Raw genomic sequence first — 17,952 nt, forward strand, 5'->3', positions numbered from 1 at the left:
TTATCACGGTCTGGCCTACTTATTATGATAAGCATTATTTAAGGATGATGGGAGAGGAGGTGATGGTTGATGCGGGCGATAGGTGTAACTGGAACAGACACAATGAGATGAACTGAACACTCTTTGCTATTCCCAAACTGCCTTACATGTTATAACGTACAACGCGGAGACAAATACGTGATTCGATGTTATCTAACCTGGTCAGTTGGGCTTTTTGAAATTTAGAGCAAATTTGAGAGCAAATAAACACACAAAAACATAAATTATGTAAAAAAATTGGCATTGTATAAATGAGCAACTCTGCAGCTTGTATCAAAATGGTTGGTACCCATCACGTCTGATGTGTACTGAAAAACCTTCTATCCAAGCCTCAAAATAAGCAGACCTGAACCAGGAGCCACACATTTAGAAAAAACAGCTCCTGGTCTTGTGATTATCTAGTGACCCATAAGCCATTTTTTTAAAGAGCTAAGAGTTATTTAAAGTTTAATTGTACACATTAAATACAAAACCTGTTTTAACTACCAGGCTCTTTTTGAAAAAAATGTAGAGCCTGGTTCATATGATTTTGGAGTGGACCAGGGGCCAAATTGTTATGACCAGTGGGTAAATAGCTCCTGGGTGCCTGCTTATTTTGAAGCTTGCTTGTATACTTCCAAATGCAACTTTGGATCCTCTTCGTGAAGTGACCAGAACTTACAATTTTGTGACATTAAAGGTGAACTTTGTGATCTACAGTCTTTCCTGTCATCTCACCCCAAACTTACCAAGATATTTTTATACCACCAGAAACCTGGGACTACATCATGATTGTGTGCAATGCACACTGTGCATAAGCTTTCTTGCAGATTCGGTCGTTTACCCTATGTACCTGAATGGCCTCATCCTAATTGCATATATGCAATAGTTCAATAACCTCAATTTAATAATCATAGTGAAAAATTTGACCTCAAGTTGCAGAGTATGAGTTTTTGTACCTAAATTGTCAAAGGCCATTCAAATGTGCAAATGTCGACAGCCAAAAATTACAACATAGCCTATGGGTGCTGAAAAACATTGTGCATAACTCGCAAATTCAATGTGCGAATGAGTTGGAATCACAGAGTACTACAGAGTACGTACCACTAGTCAAAGTCCCCGTGTATTGCATGCGGTGAGTTCTCGCATATTCATGAGGGCCGATTGTTCGATCGTGCCGTGTCTAACAATCACGCCAGCGCTGCGTGCCTTCGCGTATACGCGATAGAGCGTTGCGTGCTTTCGCGATTACGCGATAGACCATGAAAATACGCGGTAATTGCGTAGCATTCTCGCCTGTCGCATTTCATGGAACAATCGACCCTCATTATCGGATGATGCGGAGACTTTGACTGGTGGTACGCTATCTGTAATAGTACTCTGTGTTTGGAATCTTTAAGAAATAAGTTTTTTTGGTGGGTATCTATTGAACCATATACCCTAACAAGAGAATGTTAAAAGCATGAAATATCCTCTGGGACCTTACGTTGTGATTTGGTAGCCTAGTCCATAATCACTATTTATTAGTATATATCTGATATGCTAGGAATGTACACACATGATGTAAGGACTTTAGTAATTGCACGTTTGGTTTACTGTTGATGATGATAATAACTCAATTTTCAAAAATGCTTCTTTTGACCTGATTGGATCAGACTGTGTCAAATGTAAAGATTGGAATGGTGTCTAAATTTATTTGGTAAAAATATCATTTGATGCTTACATTATGCAAACATGGCAAACGTGACCCTAATATTTCGTCGATTCATGAAATAAATCGATATTGATATTGAGTCATTTCAGTTGTAATCCCCCGGGGGGAGGGTACTCAAGTTTGGTTTTGGTAGGGACGTGCCGCTGAGAATTTGAAAGTGGACCCATAAATATACCAAATTTTCAAGAAATTTGGACCCATTGATATACCAAAAGTCAAAATTTTCGGCCAAATTTAACCCAAATTGTCTTAGTTTGTTACAAATTTTCCCAAAATTTTGGGACAATTTTGGCTAGATTAAGGAAAAATTGGGCTATTTTCCGAAAAAAATGAGGAAATTTTGAAAAAAGGACCCATTCATATACCAAAATAGCCTTTGAAAAAGGGGTCATTGATATACCAAAAGGCCGAAAATGCTACCCATATTTGCGGCACGTCCCCGTATGGCCATTTGTACTGAGTACCCCCCGGGGTTGTAATCCAATACCTCCCCCCCTCTCTCTCTCTCTCTTATGGACGACGTGACCTTAGTTTCTCACACAGGGAATGTGAATTTCAAATGGAGTTACCTATTCAGGTAACCCCATTTGAAATTCATACTCCTGTGTGGAAGATTGTGGTTATGTCTTCCATAGGGGGTGTATAGGTTTCAACTAGCATAGAACATTGAGGAAACAAATTGATATCACAATACATTTATTTTATCTATACCTCTTAGGTAACATAGTCAAGATAGTTTGGTTAGCTCTTGGAGCTAAGCTAACTATCTAATATCTTACTTTAAGAATATGTTAGCCCAGCTGAAGCAATTTATTTATTGTCTTAAATCATACAAACTGCAAAGGTATTGGCGTCTATTTCTGAGACAATGGAGAGAGCCAAATACAAACTGTTGCCATTATGAGCTGGGGTTGGATCTTTAATTGGAGCAAATTTTATGAGGTTTAAAACAGTTTCTGCCGCTTAAAATAGATCATCGTTAGGATTCACGTGCGAATTAAATAAACTGGCATCATTTCATATCATTCGGCTAAAAGTCAGCAGATGGGTTTCTCAAATCATCTTAAGAACGTTTGACATGTAATTCCTAAATGACCATTCTATATTCCAATAAATTATTCACAATCTTTCATTTACAATTGTAGCATTGTGATTATATATATCTCAATATAAGATCTTGGAATATGCGACAACCCTTGAGTGAAATAATTGCCGAAACTGAAAAATATAATAAGTAGGACACGAATACCTCCGTATATCCTTAAGATACATGGTATAGAATGGTGCAGATGAAGGTAAAGTCGTACATACGCGCAGGACAGGTTCCAACAGGTCCGCGCGCCAAACTATACCTATAAGGTTGGCGCATATTTTGCCTCAAAACTCCGCATCCAAAATTGCCTGAATTTGAAATTTTATTGGAAGGTGATGTTTCTGTTAAACAAATAGTGCATTTGCTTTGGAGATGTTTGAATACTTGTATGCTAATTAGGCTTTTAATTAGGAACATTGTTTGCTAATTTGCAATTGGCAGGCCATCTTATCACATTGTTCCTTCTTTTGTTTCTCAAATGTGACGTATAATTTCAAAAGTTACGACATTAAACGCGATTTGATAAATATGATAATGGTGATCAAATAATTTCGCAGCATTGCTAAGATCTTCCTAAAAGGACCCATGTAAAACGATTATTAACAATTTCTTTGCATTTCAATCTCTATGTGGCAAGATAGTGAATGACTTAACGGATTATTCAGTAATCCCATCGAAAATGTTCAAAATTAATATTGTGTATAAATTCCCTATAGGTGAGGGATAAGTCAAAACAGCAGTATTGACAAAGTTGAAGCCCCATTCAAATACATGTAGCTAATCTCAGTTAAGTAGAGAAATGACAGATTCATGTAAAAATGTCTTATTTATTTTGTCTTTAAGACACGGCTTTCGGCTTAGCCACTAGCAGGCTATGTTAGCACATTAATGACACTATATAACAAAGGTGCCAAAATCTGAATTTTGATGATTTTTGCGATCATCCGGATGAGCAAATCACCGAATAGGCTTTTGAAGTCTGAAGCTGTTACATCAAACAATGTGCTATTCCAGATGAAATCAATTCATCCCCTATGGAAGACACGATTTTAATCTCCCACACAGGGGGTGTAGATTTCATTAACGGAGTCACCCATTCAGGTAGCCCCATTTGAAATTCATAGTCCCTGTGTAGAAGATTGCGCTCGTGTCTTTCATAGGGGGTATTTGGAATCAACCAGGCCTGGAACGAATGCAGCATATAACAATCAAGTTTTATAAATCATAACCAATTCTTACATAATAACCAGTTCTATTTACTGGGAAAATGTAGAAGACGTTTGACACATGGAAACATATAAGTACCAAGAGGAGACAAAGTTTTACTATTAACTATAATGAAACACAGACTTGCTTTGGGTGGAAGATACAACATAATATCACTATTATCAGTAACGTGCTTGTATCAAGCAGATCCGAGTCCCTTCCGTATTGTTATACTTGAAAAATAATTGATTGAGTTGCCAATTTTTTCACCAAAGTGCAGGATATTGGTTTCTCGACATAAATGTCACGTGGGACAAAAAATAATCGAAAATGTGGAGTGACAATAATGATAAATATTATTGGTGATGTAACAATTTACTTCTCAAAGGACATAATATGTGATGCGATCAAGCCAAATCAGTCGGAACTCGGAAATATTGATTTTGAGATATAGCCAAACAAAGGAAATTTTTCCTTTTGTTTCCTATTGTTTTGGAAACTCTTTAATTGCTCATATCTTTGGAACTGGTTGTTCAATTTCAATGGGATATTCTGCAAAATCTAGCTTTATAAATACTTTTTATAATCCTATAGGAAACTGAAAATTTATTATTGCCGAGTTCCGACTGATTTTGCTTGATCGCATCACATATGAGCATGTCAAAGTGAAGTCGTATTTATCAAAAAGTCAGTAGCCCATTTTGGTGTCTTATGCGTGAATTGGCAACACTTAATTGGCTTACTTATAAGAGATTTAGGACGGTGTTAAACGTGATGCATGCATGACTGTATGTTGTAACAAATTGTCTTGTTAAGGGGGTACTACACCCCTGGCCAATTTTGTGCCTATTTTTGCATTTTTCTCAAAAATTATAGCGCATTGGTGACAAGTAAGATATGTACATTATAGGGCAAGGACTACAACTACTGCACTGAAAATTCAGCAACTCAAGGCAAGTAGTTATTGATTTATTGATCAAATATTGGTTTTCCTCATTTTTGACTGTAACTCCACAACTGTTGTCTGTGCTGAAATAAAATTTCCAGTGCAGTAGTTGTAGTCCTTGCCCCTATAATATACATATCTTACTTGTCACCAATGCGCTATAATTTTGAGAAAATGCAAAAATAGACACAAAATTGGGCAGGGGTGTAGTACCCCCTTAACACAGTTTGCGGGTAGGTAATTGTATTTGGTGTTGAAAATAGAAATAACGAATTAAATGATTTGTTTTCGCGCCAAATTTTAAGTAAGGTAAGAATATTCATCAGGTATAACACAATAGGTGCAGTATACATGGTTTACAGGCTGTATCATTCGGTATTTTCTTTATTGGGGGAGGTGTTGTTGTTGTTGGTGGTGTTGGTGTTGTTTTTGTTGATGTTGTTGTTGTTGTTGTTGTTGTTGTTGTTGTTGTTGTTGTTGTTGTTGTTGTTGTTGTTGCTGTCTGTGCGGGGTGTGTTTTGAATAGTTTGCCCTATTGGATTCCCTTGAAATGACCAGACCTTTTAGTCTTATACTTTTTACAATTTTGCCTTTTTTAAGTTTAGGTCAAATGTTATGTTTGAAAAAGGCAAGTATTTCATAAAAACCAGAAACGGATGAAGAACAATCTTTTTGACACATCCTATGGATTACATAGCTTTATTGTTAGCATGGTTAGTCTATATCTTTATTGTTATAGTCTAGACCTATAGTGTTGCGGTTCATATGCTACATAGTCTGAGTACAATGAAGTTGTCGTGTGCTGAAGTTAGTGTAGTTTACCTGTTTTTGCGCCATCTTTGATGAAGATTTTTCTTGAAAGATACGGGTATTATAATTAGTGGGTGTGATTCTATATTGCAACTTGCAAGGTATCTTAACTTTGATTGTTGTTGATCTATCCTATTGTTCGTTAATCGAATTAATTACCAAATCTTAATAGAATGGAGTTGTCGTGCGATGAAGTTACTCTAGTTTTACCGGTATTTACACTGTCTCTGAAGTTATATCATGGAATTACATGTGTTCTATTCTGCTAACGCGGTTTTACCAATACCTGCATTAGCTTCTATTTTCTTGACCCAATTATTGTTCACATAGCCTACACTCTTAGGGCGAAGTAAAAATAAAAACATGTTTTTTATTGGAAAACGACGCTAAATACCTGTATTTGGCACCGTATTTCGGGTATTCGACATACAGATTGATATCTGAGAAAAAGGAGGAGGCCCTTTTTATTTTATTGTTTTGAGAGGTAGACCCCTCTAGTGATCATAAAACTATTATGCATTTACCAATCCGTAAACTAAGTTTGAACTTCTGAAACATCTTTTTCAACAAGTTAACTGAAAGTTTACAAAATAAAAAGAAATTTGAAAAATCTCCAAAAAATGAGGAGGGCGTGGACGAGAAACATGTATTTTTTTACTCGGCCTAGAAATGAAGCGTTAAAAGTACTTCAAGGCCAGAGTAATGGATACATATTGGTCCACGCCCGAATTTGAGATTTCTTGATATTTATTAACACTAAGATGTGTTCTTTTACTTGAAACTGATAAAATACAACTTGCTACTATTTACTCGCATTTTTGCTTGATTTATTTCACTCTTTTCAACTCATTTCCTTTTCAAAAATGTATAGTTTTATATACTTTGGACATACAATTCAGAAATAATGATGCTCGAAACTGTCCATGGTCTCTCCCATTAGCCTTAAACTGGTTCTTAGCTGTACGTAGAACCTTAAATAATTCTACAAAATTGCCAAGGCCATAAAGAACCATTTTAAACATGAAGAGGGGTCAGTAAATGCCAGAAAGAACCATTTTAGGATTCTTGCAATTCCCTAGAACCCCTATAGAACCCTAGCGGTTCTTTATGTAGAACCCCAGCCCTTGAACCATTTTGTCTTAGAGTGTACGTTACAATGTTTCCGGTTTCAGTCGGACGTTTACTGCACTTTTCAGAGTTCACAATCTAGCCTTAAGGGACCGATTTAATTATTAGTATAAATTAAGCGACATGATTTCCAACAAAAATATACACTTTCAAATACACCCTTTTTTCAGTGAAATCATGGATACATACGTAATTAGCACTTAGCACATTATTAAATATAATAGGCCTCCTGACATAAAAAGAGTATAGAAAACAATGAAAGTATCTTAAATATCATACTCTTTCTCTCTATAAAAACAATCAAAGCAATACTCCCAGGCAACACTTTGATAAAACGGCGGGTACATATAATATTCTGGTTTAAGTGTGAAAGATCAACAGCGAGGCGTTGAGTACGAGAAGACCCTTTCTGCAAATAGCTGCCTTATGTACATTTGACAATTTCTGCTATCTATATTGTACACATTTGACATCCGGCAGCTATTGCAGATAGGGCCATCTTGTCCAAGCCCTCGACATGATGAATAGAAAGTAGGGCGGTTTTGCACCGTAGTTGTCATGTGTTTTCAAAGTTTGCACCTGGCTGTCTAATGCATTTGTCACGTTTTTGTGTTTAGGGGTAGAATTTAAACAAAAGAGAGGACAATGATGTCTTCTATAGGCTTTTATACATTAAAAAGTGCTGGTAAAAAGCTTTGATTTATAATGCATGGATAATTATGTATGGTTTATTGTCTGGTAATGAAAGTGCATTGATTTTGGAAACAAGTTTTGATTTTAAATATGTAGAAACAAAATGTTATTTACGTAAAATTAAAAGAAATGAAAATGTAGATGGCCAGTGTATATCTAAAGTGCAATTTACGCAAACATAATGTGCATAAGATCATCATAGGCGTAAGCAAGTTCAAAATTGACCACCTATTGTCCCACTTGTATTTAGTTCATATGGGCTTTATTATTATTATTTTTACACTTGGTCATTATAAAACAATTTGAAAAATAAGAATTAGCAATAAGCTGCAGAGAACATGTACTAGTAAGTCTGGCAATTATGCACGGTTGATGGTACTATTTTTGAACATGAGCGAGAATTGTGCTTATTAAGATTTAGAGAAAGATAACTTTGCCGCCGAAACAATCGTCTGAAATTGTCTGGAGTTCAAAAGGAATAATTGGTTTAGATTCATACCGTTTCAACATGTTGAATATTTAATCCGATTCCCAAAGACATGCCTCTAATTCAAGCGTGAAATATGTTTACTTTTTAGTACGCTCTGAATACTCATTCAGTCCTCAGTTTCATTATTTTTCTGATTATAACCCCTTTTGGGGCAAGTTTAATCACTTATCTGGTGATTATTTCCTTCTTTCCACAGTGCAGTGTTCAAATGTGATTAATATTTCATCCACAATGTGTAATGAACATAACCTAATCATAATGACTTATTGTCTGTTTCTTCATGGGGGCTGCCATGAAATTTATCTTTCGATTCAGATTCCATTACTCAGAGGAGAACCATTAGTGGCGCTGTTCACTCCACCCGTTGTATAACGTTTAGCACATTATTAACATGTCTCGTCGTATTGAAAGCAAAGATATTATTTTTCTTGTATTAAATTAAGCAAATTTGTTTGAGTTTTTAAAAAGTATGTCACTTTGGATTAAGATTTTATAGATTCCCAAGAATTTAGGTCTCTGATGAAAAATGCGGAGAAAATGATACTTTAAAGCAGACATTATTATCTGACGCTCTTTCTCTTCTTTCTCAATCCTTTCGTTCCTCTTTCCGCTTTCGTATTACCAGGCCCTTGTCACCTGAGGCCCGACTTGTGGCGGCTGAATACATAGTGCGCCATGATAAGCTTAAACTTACATAAGAAATAGCAACTCTATTCGCACATGGCTGTCATCTTGTAGGCGTAAATGTTTCAATAGGAATGGCTAATGAGCTCTATATGAAGTGATCGTTTCCAAACTTTGTTACACCCCATGGCTGCTTTTTGTAAAAAAAATCGTGAATTTAGAATTAGAAACGCTATTCTTTAATTTGAGGTGGAATTCAAACAGTTGCACTTATACCATGTATACGGACACATAAACAAATTCAATATAAACATTTTCATATCATTTTAAGAATAAATGTATTTTTTTAGCCGCTGCCGTGCATCTATCGTCGCATATAACAAAAATAATGATGTCACGTGTTATATGAAAAGATAGATGCACGGCAGCGGCTAAAAAAACGATACCTTTATTCTCATTCTTAAACACTTCAATTCAAATGAAAATATTAATCGTAAGTATACCTTGTTTTAATCGAATTAAATCCTACATTTTAAAAGGAATTACCTAGGGCTTAAAATCGATCAGTCCCGTTGTTGCTATGAACCTCCGATTCGTTCAAGTAGCGTGCATGTACGAGCGTCTAGTCGACACGCACGCGATTAAGAACCAATACGATTGCAGGAACTTTCTCAAGTGTTTCAGACAGATCAATACGAATGTTAATCTCGCCAGACAAAATTTGTGCATGCAGCAGCTATTTGATTTAACCGCTTTTTTGGAAACGTGGTTTTCATAATACATGTTGAAGACATCGGATGTTTGTTTCTTGCAATAGTATCGACTCAGACTATCGACAATGCCTCCCACATTATATACTCTAATTATACTCAGGTATAAGCAAACATCTATCTAGTCTAGTCTGTAAATAGGTTATATTGTTTTATACATTCACAACATTTAATCATGCATAGTCAATTATGCAGATCGAACTAGATGAAAGGAAATACATACGGTGTGCAGACAGTATAGTCCTAAGGGTAGCTATGGTCTTAAAGTTTGTTAGCCCGGTTTGCTAGTCCACAAATCATGTTCGCTACTCCGAGTCCGAAATATAAAAATGGTTCGCTTTTCCAAATGTTTGGATCTAAAGGAGTAAGCCCGACGTGTTGGAGCTTAATAATCAAAGCATTCGCCGAGGATAAGTGTTGTAAGGCTTAGGGTAAGGTTTAGGGTTAGGGTCGGATAATACTGCTGCATGCTGGGTACAGGCAAAATTTGCAAGTGCACTTTAGAACCTTAGGACTAACCGATGGATGCCATACTTACCGCGTGAGAGCAGCAGGTCCAACCACTCAATTTTTTAGCCCTACCTCATAAGTTTGTGTTTTTGAGGTTGTTGTTGCAAATTATGCTTTTGTATACCTTTAGAATGTAACTACAAAAACTATAAGATACAAAAATACCATTTGCAAAATATTACTTATACCACCGGGGCGGTATTAATCTAACCCCATCTAGGTAATTTGTACTTCATGAATAGCTAGGGATGAAATCAAAACTCGATCGGCGGTTGAGCGCCGGTTCCGCCTGGTTTCCATTGTGTAGATCAATCGGTCCGGTCGGAACCGGCATCAACCGCCGATCGAGTTTTGATTTCATCCCCTACGAATTGCGGTTTCTTTACAATCGATGAGTGATTTTGTTTAGGCTACTCTTTTTTCTTTTTCCTTTTCTTTTTCTTCTTCCTCGTCTTCTATCCTACTTCTTCTAGTACTATACTTCTTCTGTTTCTTCTTTCTTATCATCTTCAATTTCTCCTTTAAATTGTCCTTTACGTACAGACGAAACTGGCAGGTTGCTCCATGTTCTTTAGATTCAGAATAAACTAAGTTATGATTGGTTTCGTCTTGGTATTGTCTTACAGTTCGGTATTAAATGGTGAAAATTTATCCTTAGTTCCTCCTGGTGGGGTACATGTACAGCCAAGACAGACTCTAAACAACCTAGCTCGTTTTCGATTTCACTATGTAGATATATTAACATTATCCTCGGTGTCTGGGTAAGAGTTTTGATTACAATAGGCCTATAGGACAGTATGATTGTTTACTTCAGGATAAACTGGTATAATTTATATAACTAACTGTTTAGTTAGAGTCCACTTCTTTTTTCTTTTCTTTTTTTACAAACCGTGTACAGGATAAACTGGTATAAAGCTTACTCCGATAATCCCTGTTTTATCACAAAATGAGACAACAAACCCAGACAACAAAATCAACAAAAATTCTTAAATTATACAGGAATGACGGTTATTAAGTGAACACTTGTTCTTTAGATGCTATAGTGTCGCATATGGATTGATATCATCTTTATACATTGAACCTGTGTTACTAGTATTTAATGTGTTTGGTAAGCTACATCGATCAAGAATTCATTTGGAAACGAATTTGGAGAAAACATTCTGTTAATAAAATACTATGCTGAGCCACCAGCCTAGGTGGCTCACGCTCCAGTAATTTCAGATGATTGAGCTCAGTAATACATCAAAGAATGTCTTCCAATTCATGAAAACAAATAGATAATCAGCTTATCGGATTAAAAGCTTAGAGGGAAGGTCTTGCTGCTCAGCGAGTGTTTGTAGTTATCAGAAGGTTTTCTCCAAATTCATTCTCTAATGTGTTTAGTCCAATATGAACTAATGTATGTCTGATTTACAATACCAAATAATCGCATAACATTTATGTTATTAAACTATATATGAATAATTCATTATCATTTAAAGGGCCATTTCGTGATCCATAGCCTTATATCCCCCCATTTCTCAAAAAAAAGTTGAGATTTTTGTACCACTTGATAATGTTTATTAACAAAACATTTCTTGCAGATTAATTCATTTAGCAAAAGTATCGTCAAATTTGAATTACGTTCTGGTACACCAGAACGAAATTACATACAGTGGCCTATGGAGCAGTGTAATACACAAAATCATGCATAACTCGCAAACGCAAATTCGGAATAAGCTTTTTTCGTGAATATAAACTGAAAAATGTCATAAAAGAGGATCTATCGTCACGAAATAGTCCTTTAATTCCCTTGAGGAAGAATACCTATTTATTTATTCATTTTATTCAACCAATAAGTTTATCATATCGTTTTAAATTTTGCGATAGATATATCGTAGTCACTAGGATCCACAACATGCTCATCTATTAAGGCACAGTTCCTTAACCCCAATACATATGCACATTCATTGAATGACCTTTGAAAATTTGGGTACAAAAACTCATACTCTGAAACTTGAGGTCAAATTTTGCACTATGATTGTTTAATTGAGGTTATTGTACTATGTCATCGGGATGAGGCCATTGTGGTCTGGAATATATTTTCATATAACTCAGACAGTCAAGTCATAAACCGTTATAGTATCATCAATTGATTTACCTTCTCCTCGCGGAAGTTGATAAGAATCATACAAATCATTAAAACAATTATTAACAACAATTCATATGTAACATTTTCGGGTGCATATCTATTTGAAAAAAAAAGGCTATCTAAATACACAGGAATATGCCTGCGATTGTTGCGACAGTTTTTAAAATTGATATTAAAAATCACGTCGGTGAATTTCGCAAATCTATCATATTCTTTTTCCAATGAATCTTCCATTTCAACCAGAAAGCAATAAAATGTTCCTATTCATGCTATTTGCTATCATATTGCCGGAGCATCCGAATCTATCATAATCAAATAAACATTCAAGTGCTTTAAAAATGTAATAATTGTGGATTCAGACAATGTACTTCTTTGTTTCAAAAAGTAGGACGGGCGGGATGCACTAAACACAATTCACCAATGGCTTCGTCTCCAATCGCATAGTTTAATAACCTACGTTCAACAATGATATAAAATTGAACTTACTATTGTGGATAAAGAGTTTTTGTACCCAGAACACTCTGAAAATTATATTCTAGTATTAAACACATTGAGGTCATAGGACTTCGTCCTTAGTATTTGAGTATTCAGGATGAGGTGTCATGAAAGAGGCTTTATGTAGGACTGTGTGCTGAAGATAAATGAAAATGTTTTTTTGTTTTGTTTTTGTTTTTTTGTTTTTTTGCGATATATATACCGTCTAAAATGTCAAAAGAGTCATGATTATTCCTTTCACGTATTACACTTGTATACATGGTATATACTTAGTATTAATTTTATTCTGATATCATTCGATTGGGTGTTATTTAGAATAATTCTGATTGCCAATACCACATAATTATGCAAGCTGCTGACCGTCAAATTATATACGGTTTTGTTTTGTTTTTTCCTCAAACGTAATGTTTACGTTTAAAAATGGTAATAGAGGCATTTTCTAGATTTAGGAAATGCTGTGAGCATCTATTAAACAGATTAATTTAGTAGGGTAAAGTACACTGATCAATATGCCTTTTGTTTGAAGCAAATCGGACATACGGTTTCCATAATACATCAAATTATATTTTCTTTGTATTGTATCTTATTGTTTTTATCAATAATCAATATAGTTAATGAGCTAAAAGGACTGTAAGGCTCATTAATATGTATTTTTTGCCAATATTTTGCTAAAAATCAATGCACAAAAAAAATATATGTTCATGGTACTTTTATTTGGCATACTTTTGCCCTGAAACTTGACAAAGTGTTTCTTATTATGTTCTAATGTATTATATAGTTTGCATATTTACATAATTAATTATCATTTATGCAAATTAGCTCAATAGAAGTCAAAACGCGTTTATTACGTTTTAAAAACATTTTTATATTTGCTGGGTACAGGCCTGGTCTCTTTTCTGATATTTTAATACTTCTGGCAATATTTTACTCTCTGAGACCAGTATTTCTCACCACTGCAACTGTTATATCCATCTATATGTGCATATAACCCAGTTTACATGGTTATATCAGTCCAGTAACGAACATTGGGGATTCTAGTACCTCAAATGGTGGGCATACATGGGCCTTATTCCATGTAGTAGGTACTTTTTACCCAAACAGAACCTCTGAAGAATGTTTTCATTCCTATTCGCTTCACAACATTCATTGAGCATAAGAAAAATATATCAACTGACACCAATGCATTCTCAGTGAACAAAAGTAGTACCTTTGTGTACAACCCGGTTAGCAACGAAGGGAAAGGTAAGCTTATTTCCAAATTTTGGGTCAGACGGCCTAAGAGGCATCGTCTGCCAGACGTAAAGGTCTAGATTTCCCCGCCAATCTAGGCTAAATACGGCGCAGGTGGCATGCAGGGGTAAACATGGTAAACCCAGTAGGTCAAAATACCGAGTATAGCTGATTGCCCAAACCTGTCTGCTGGTCTACCAATGTATTAGGGTACATTGGTTAAGTACAATAATGCACAAAATATGAGGTCTTCTTGGGGGAAATTTTGAAAATTGTTTGATCCTGACATCCAGAAATTATGAGGTTAATTGGACAAATATCAAAGTTAAAACTAGACTTCTCCGTAGTCCACTTGCCAATTGTGCATACTCTGGCTATTGCATAATAGTTTAAAACTCTGATTCAATTAATTTGTGCACAATTGATAGATTTTCACATCTGATCTTCTCAGTCACCACACTCCCTTCGCGATTAATAAACTGGCAGATTATAAAATTAGAATTGTTCAGTATTGAAGTGCCATTATAGTAATAAATATCAGTATCGAGTTCAACTGAATGTGTTCATCATGATTAATAACATATTTTTATTTATCAAAAATCGACTATGGCATAGTCTAAGTTAAAACCAATTAGCAGCTAGTAGTGGTTGAGTGAAACTGTTTAATCTGGTGTTCTCAGAAACAGATTAAAATGGGGTTTAATGCATTTTGGAAATGCTTTATGCAGTAAAGCAAAGCACACAGATCCATATGCCTTTTGTTTGAAGCAAATCGGACATACGGTTTTCAAAATATATCAATTTATATTTTCTTTGTATGTTATTGTTTTTATCAATAATCAATAAAGTTAATGAGATTAGAAAGCCTCATTAATAAGTAATTTTTGCAAATATTTTGCTAAATATTCATGCATTTTTGCTGTTTTTAAGAGGGCTCTTAAGACACATTTGTATAATTCTTTCTAATTGTTTTGTAGCTCTGTATATATTTTGCTTGTGTATAAATTTTGGCCTTTTGCCACCTTCATTATTGTGTGTAGCGCTACGCTCTTTAAATGTTCAGGATACTTTTATTTCGCATACTTCTGTCTTGCAACTAATCTAATGTTCTAATCTATTATATAATCTAGCCGCCCTCTGATTTACATTATGCATAAGTAATTAGCATTTATGCAAATTAGCTCATTAATTATGCAATTATGCAAATTATATGGCGGCTAGACTATATAAGCGTCCCGACTGTCCAGCCCGGGCTGTCCAGTAGTCATGGTATTACAAAAATTATCAGGTTCACTTGTCTTTGCTCCCAAATTCAAATTTATTTGTGGTGACTAGAGGTGTGCTAATTATTAGAAGTGAGTTTATTCTATTAATTAAGTGCAAATTTTAATAAAAGTTGCATCATGCGGTCCCTCAAAATCAAGAGAATGCCTTTTGTTATCGGAATTCTTAACTTAACCCTGGAACTATGAGGGGGGTTGTACCAACGCCGTTAAGGTTTTTCATCCGTCATTATAAAACAATGCGCGTGTTTACACCCAAACAACTTAAGCTAATCGTCGATCCATCCTTTGAGCTCATTTCATTTTAATAGTGATAACATTTACCTCAGCACCTTACCCGGGGTAGGACCGACTATCAAAAATTACCATAGAGGGGCTGTTGAGGCCCATTATAGGTTTGTACAGTAAAATCCATGAAGCGATATTGACTTTTACTTGTTAGTTAGTATGAAATTTCCTTTGAACCTTTTTAGCCAAAAATCCATTTTGCATGTACGTTTGTTCATAGCCAGAATTTCACAATTTTGCAATGGTACGCTCACATTATGACGTCATAGCGATATTATGTGGGGAATGTTTGTACTCATTTTGGTATCACTTTATAGAGGAGATCCATAGCTATACATTACCACCAAATGACATTTAGAATTGAAAATTGGGGGTTACAAATTATGGCTCAGTAGTTCTAGGGTTAAGGGATATTACCACAAACCGAAGGGACTAGATATTATGTTCGTATGTGTCTGTGGTTTGTTCTGTTAAAAATATGGTAGATGTATCGTATAATTTACACGTTGTATTTTACCCCCCTGGTGCCTCTGTAAAATTGGTAGACAAGAGTAAACCCAGTATAGGCCAGTACTGTACACTGCAAACACAGGGTAGAAATCGAGGACAGATTGGTGCTTAGATTTAAATGTCTATTATTTAAACACTTTAATGTTCAGATCCTAACAAACACATTTCATATGATTATGTGTTTAGATTTTTAAGCATCATAAGTGTTTAAATGCGAGACATTTAACTTTTCTAAACACTGGTTTTGCACTCAGTGTAGCGACATGGATCGGTTGACTCCGTCTGATCTTGGGGTCTTTGCGAGATAGATCATGTAGATATAGCCTAGCTTAAAACTTGTCTACAATCTTACTTAAATTGGGTTGCAAACCACTATATTAACTGGAATCATGTGTTTGTCAGGTCAACCGAGCAATTTTGACATAATGTCGTATTCATACATTAAATCGGACGTCTATATTAAACGGTCAAAATAGCCAGGGAGGTTTCTTTCCCTTTAGGCCCTTTACAATTGATTCTTAGTTTCCTGTTTCCCGCCCGCGTCCAAAGTAGAGAATTGCAAAATATTAAATTATTTTATTTTTATTTTGGATTTTCTCTTTTAAAATAACTTTTAATAACTCCCATTTGCTACTTTCTGACTTGATTATATCAACTATAATGATGAATAAACGAAGAACATATTAGTGTACCATTACTTATGTATAAAATCACACATAGTTGTAAAATAATTAAATGCACGCTCCTTGTCAAAACGGGTTGATGTAGGTTGCGACCACTTGTTTTAAAATAAAGAAAATAATAGATATAATTAGAGAGGGCGGCCTATCTGCTGTGTCATAGCATGACATCAGTCAATATGAGACATTAAATATTAAATGCGAGGATCCAGAGAATACATGCCTGAGAAAATATATAATAAAATAATAGATAATTAATAATTAATAATTAAAAGTCGCCTCATCCCTTGTTTTCAACCATGAAACAGGAAACTAAGAATTAATTGTGAAGGGCCTTACCATGTTATTTCGGACAGAAATACTGACAGTACTAATATTAGTAGTATTTTTTATTAAACAATCAGAATCAGATCACTTTATCCAAGCGTCAGTCCCTTATTAGTGATTAGGTATGGTTTGATGACCGCTGCAAACGAGCATCAACGAGCAGGGAGATAAAGAAGAACAACACCAAGGTATAAATTTACAAAAGCTAGAAAGGAGTACAATAATGCAAAAGGTAGCCAGAAGGAGCTATAACAACAAGTTGAGGAAAGAACTCTCAGATGGCAGCATCAGCAGCAAGAAATGGTGGAACACTGTTAACACCCTTTCTGTTAAGTCCACGAGAGTTAATATGCCAGTACTGAAGGATGGGCGTCAAGTCTACACTACATCAAAAGAAAAAGCTGAAAAATTTTGCCAGATCTTTGTTACGCAGAGTCATCTGCTCCTGAAGTTCAGCATTCAGCAATGTGCTCAATGGAAAAGACAGCCTTCAAGGTCACAGATGTTAGGAATGTGCAACCAGATAAAGCTATTGGTCCTGATAAAATCCCTGCAAGAGTCCTGAAGGAGTGCAACGCAGAACTTGCAAGACCACTGAGCCTGCTGTTTGATCTTTTCTTATCCAAGGGTGTTTTCCCAAGCCAATGGAAGACTGCATCTGTCATCCGTATTCACAAGAGAGATTCGAAGTCTAAGCCATGTATGTACCGCACCATCTCTCTGCTCTGCATCATCAGCAAGGTCATGGAGGCTGTTGTACAGAACCAACTCCTTGAAAACTAATTGATATCAGATAGAAAGTTTTGATTTAGACCAAACCACAGCACAGCTGACATCCTTACCATTCTGACCCAAGAGTTGTCCAACCATCCAGTACTTGGGCCCACTTTTGTTCTCAGTCTTCACTGATGACCTGGGTGATGAGTGTGAAAACCAACTCTGCCTCTACACAGATGATTCCAGCTTGTTTTGTCAGATAACATCTATAGACAACCCTGAAGCTGTT

Source organism: Amphiura filiformis, chromosome 14 (assembly GCF_039555335.1).
Source record: "Amphiura filiformis chromosome 14, Afil_fr2py, whole genome shotgun sequence".
NCBI classification, from domain to species: Eukaryota; Metazoa; Echinodermata; class Ophiuroidea; order Amphilepidida; family Amphiuridae; genus Amphiura; species Amphiura filiformis.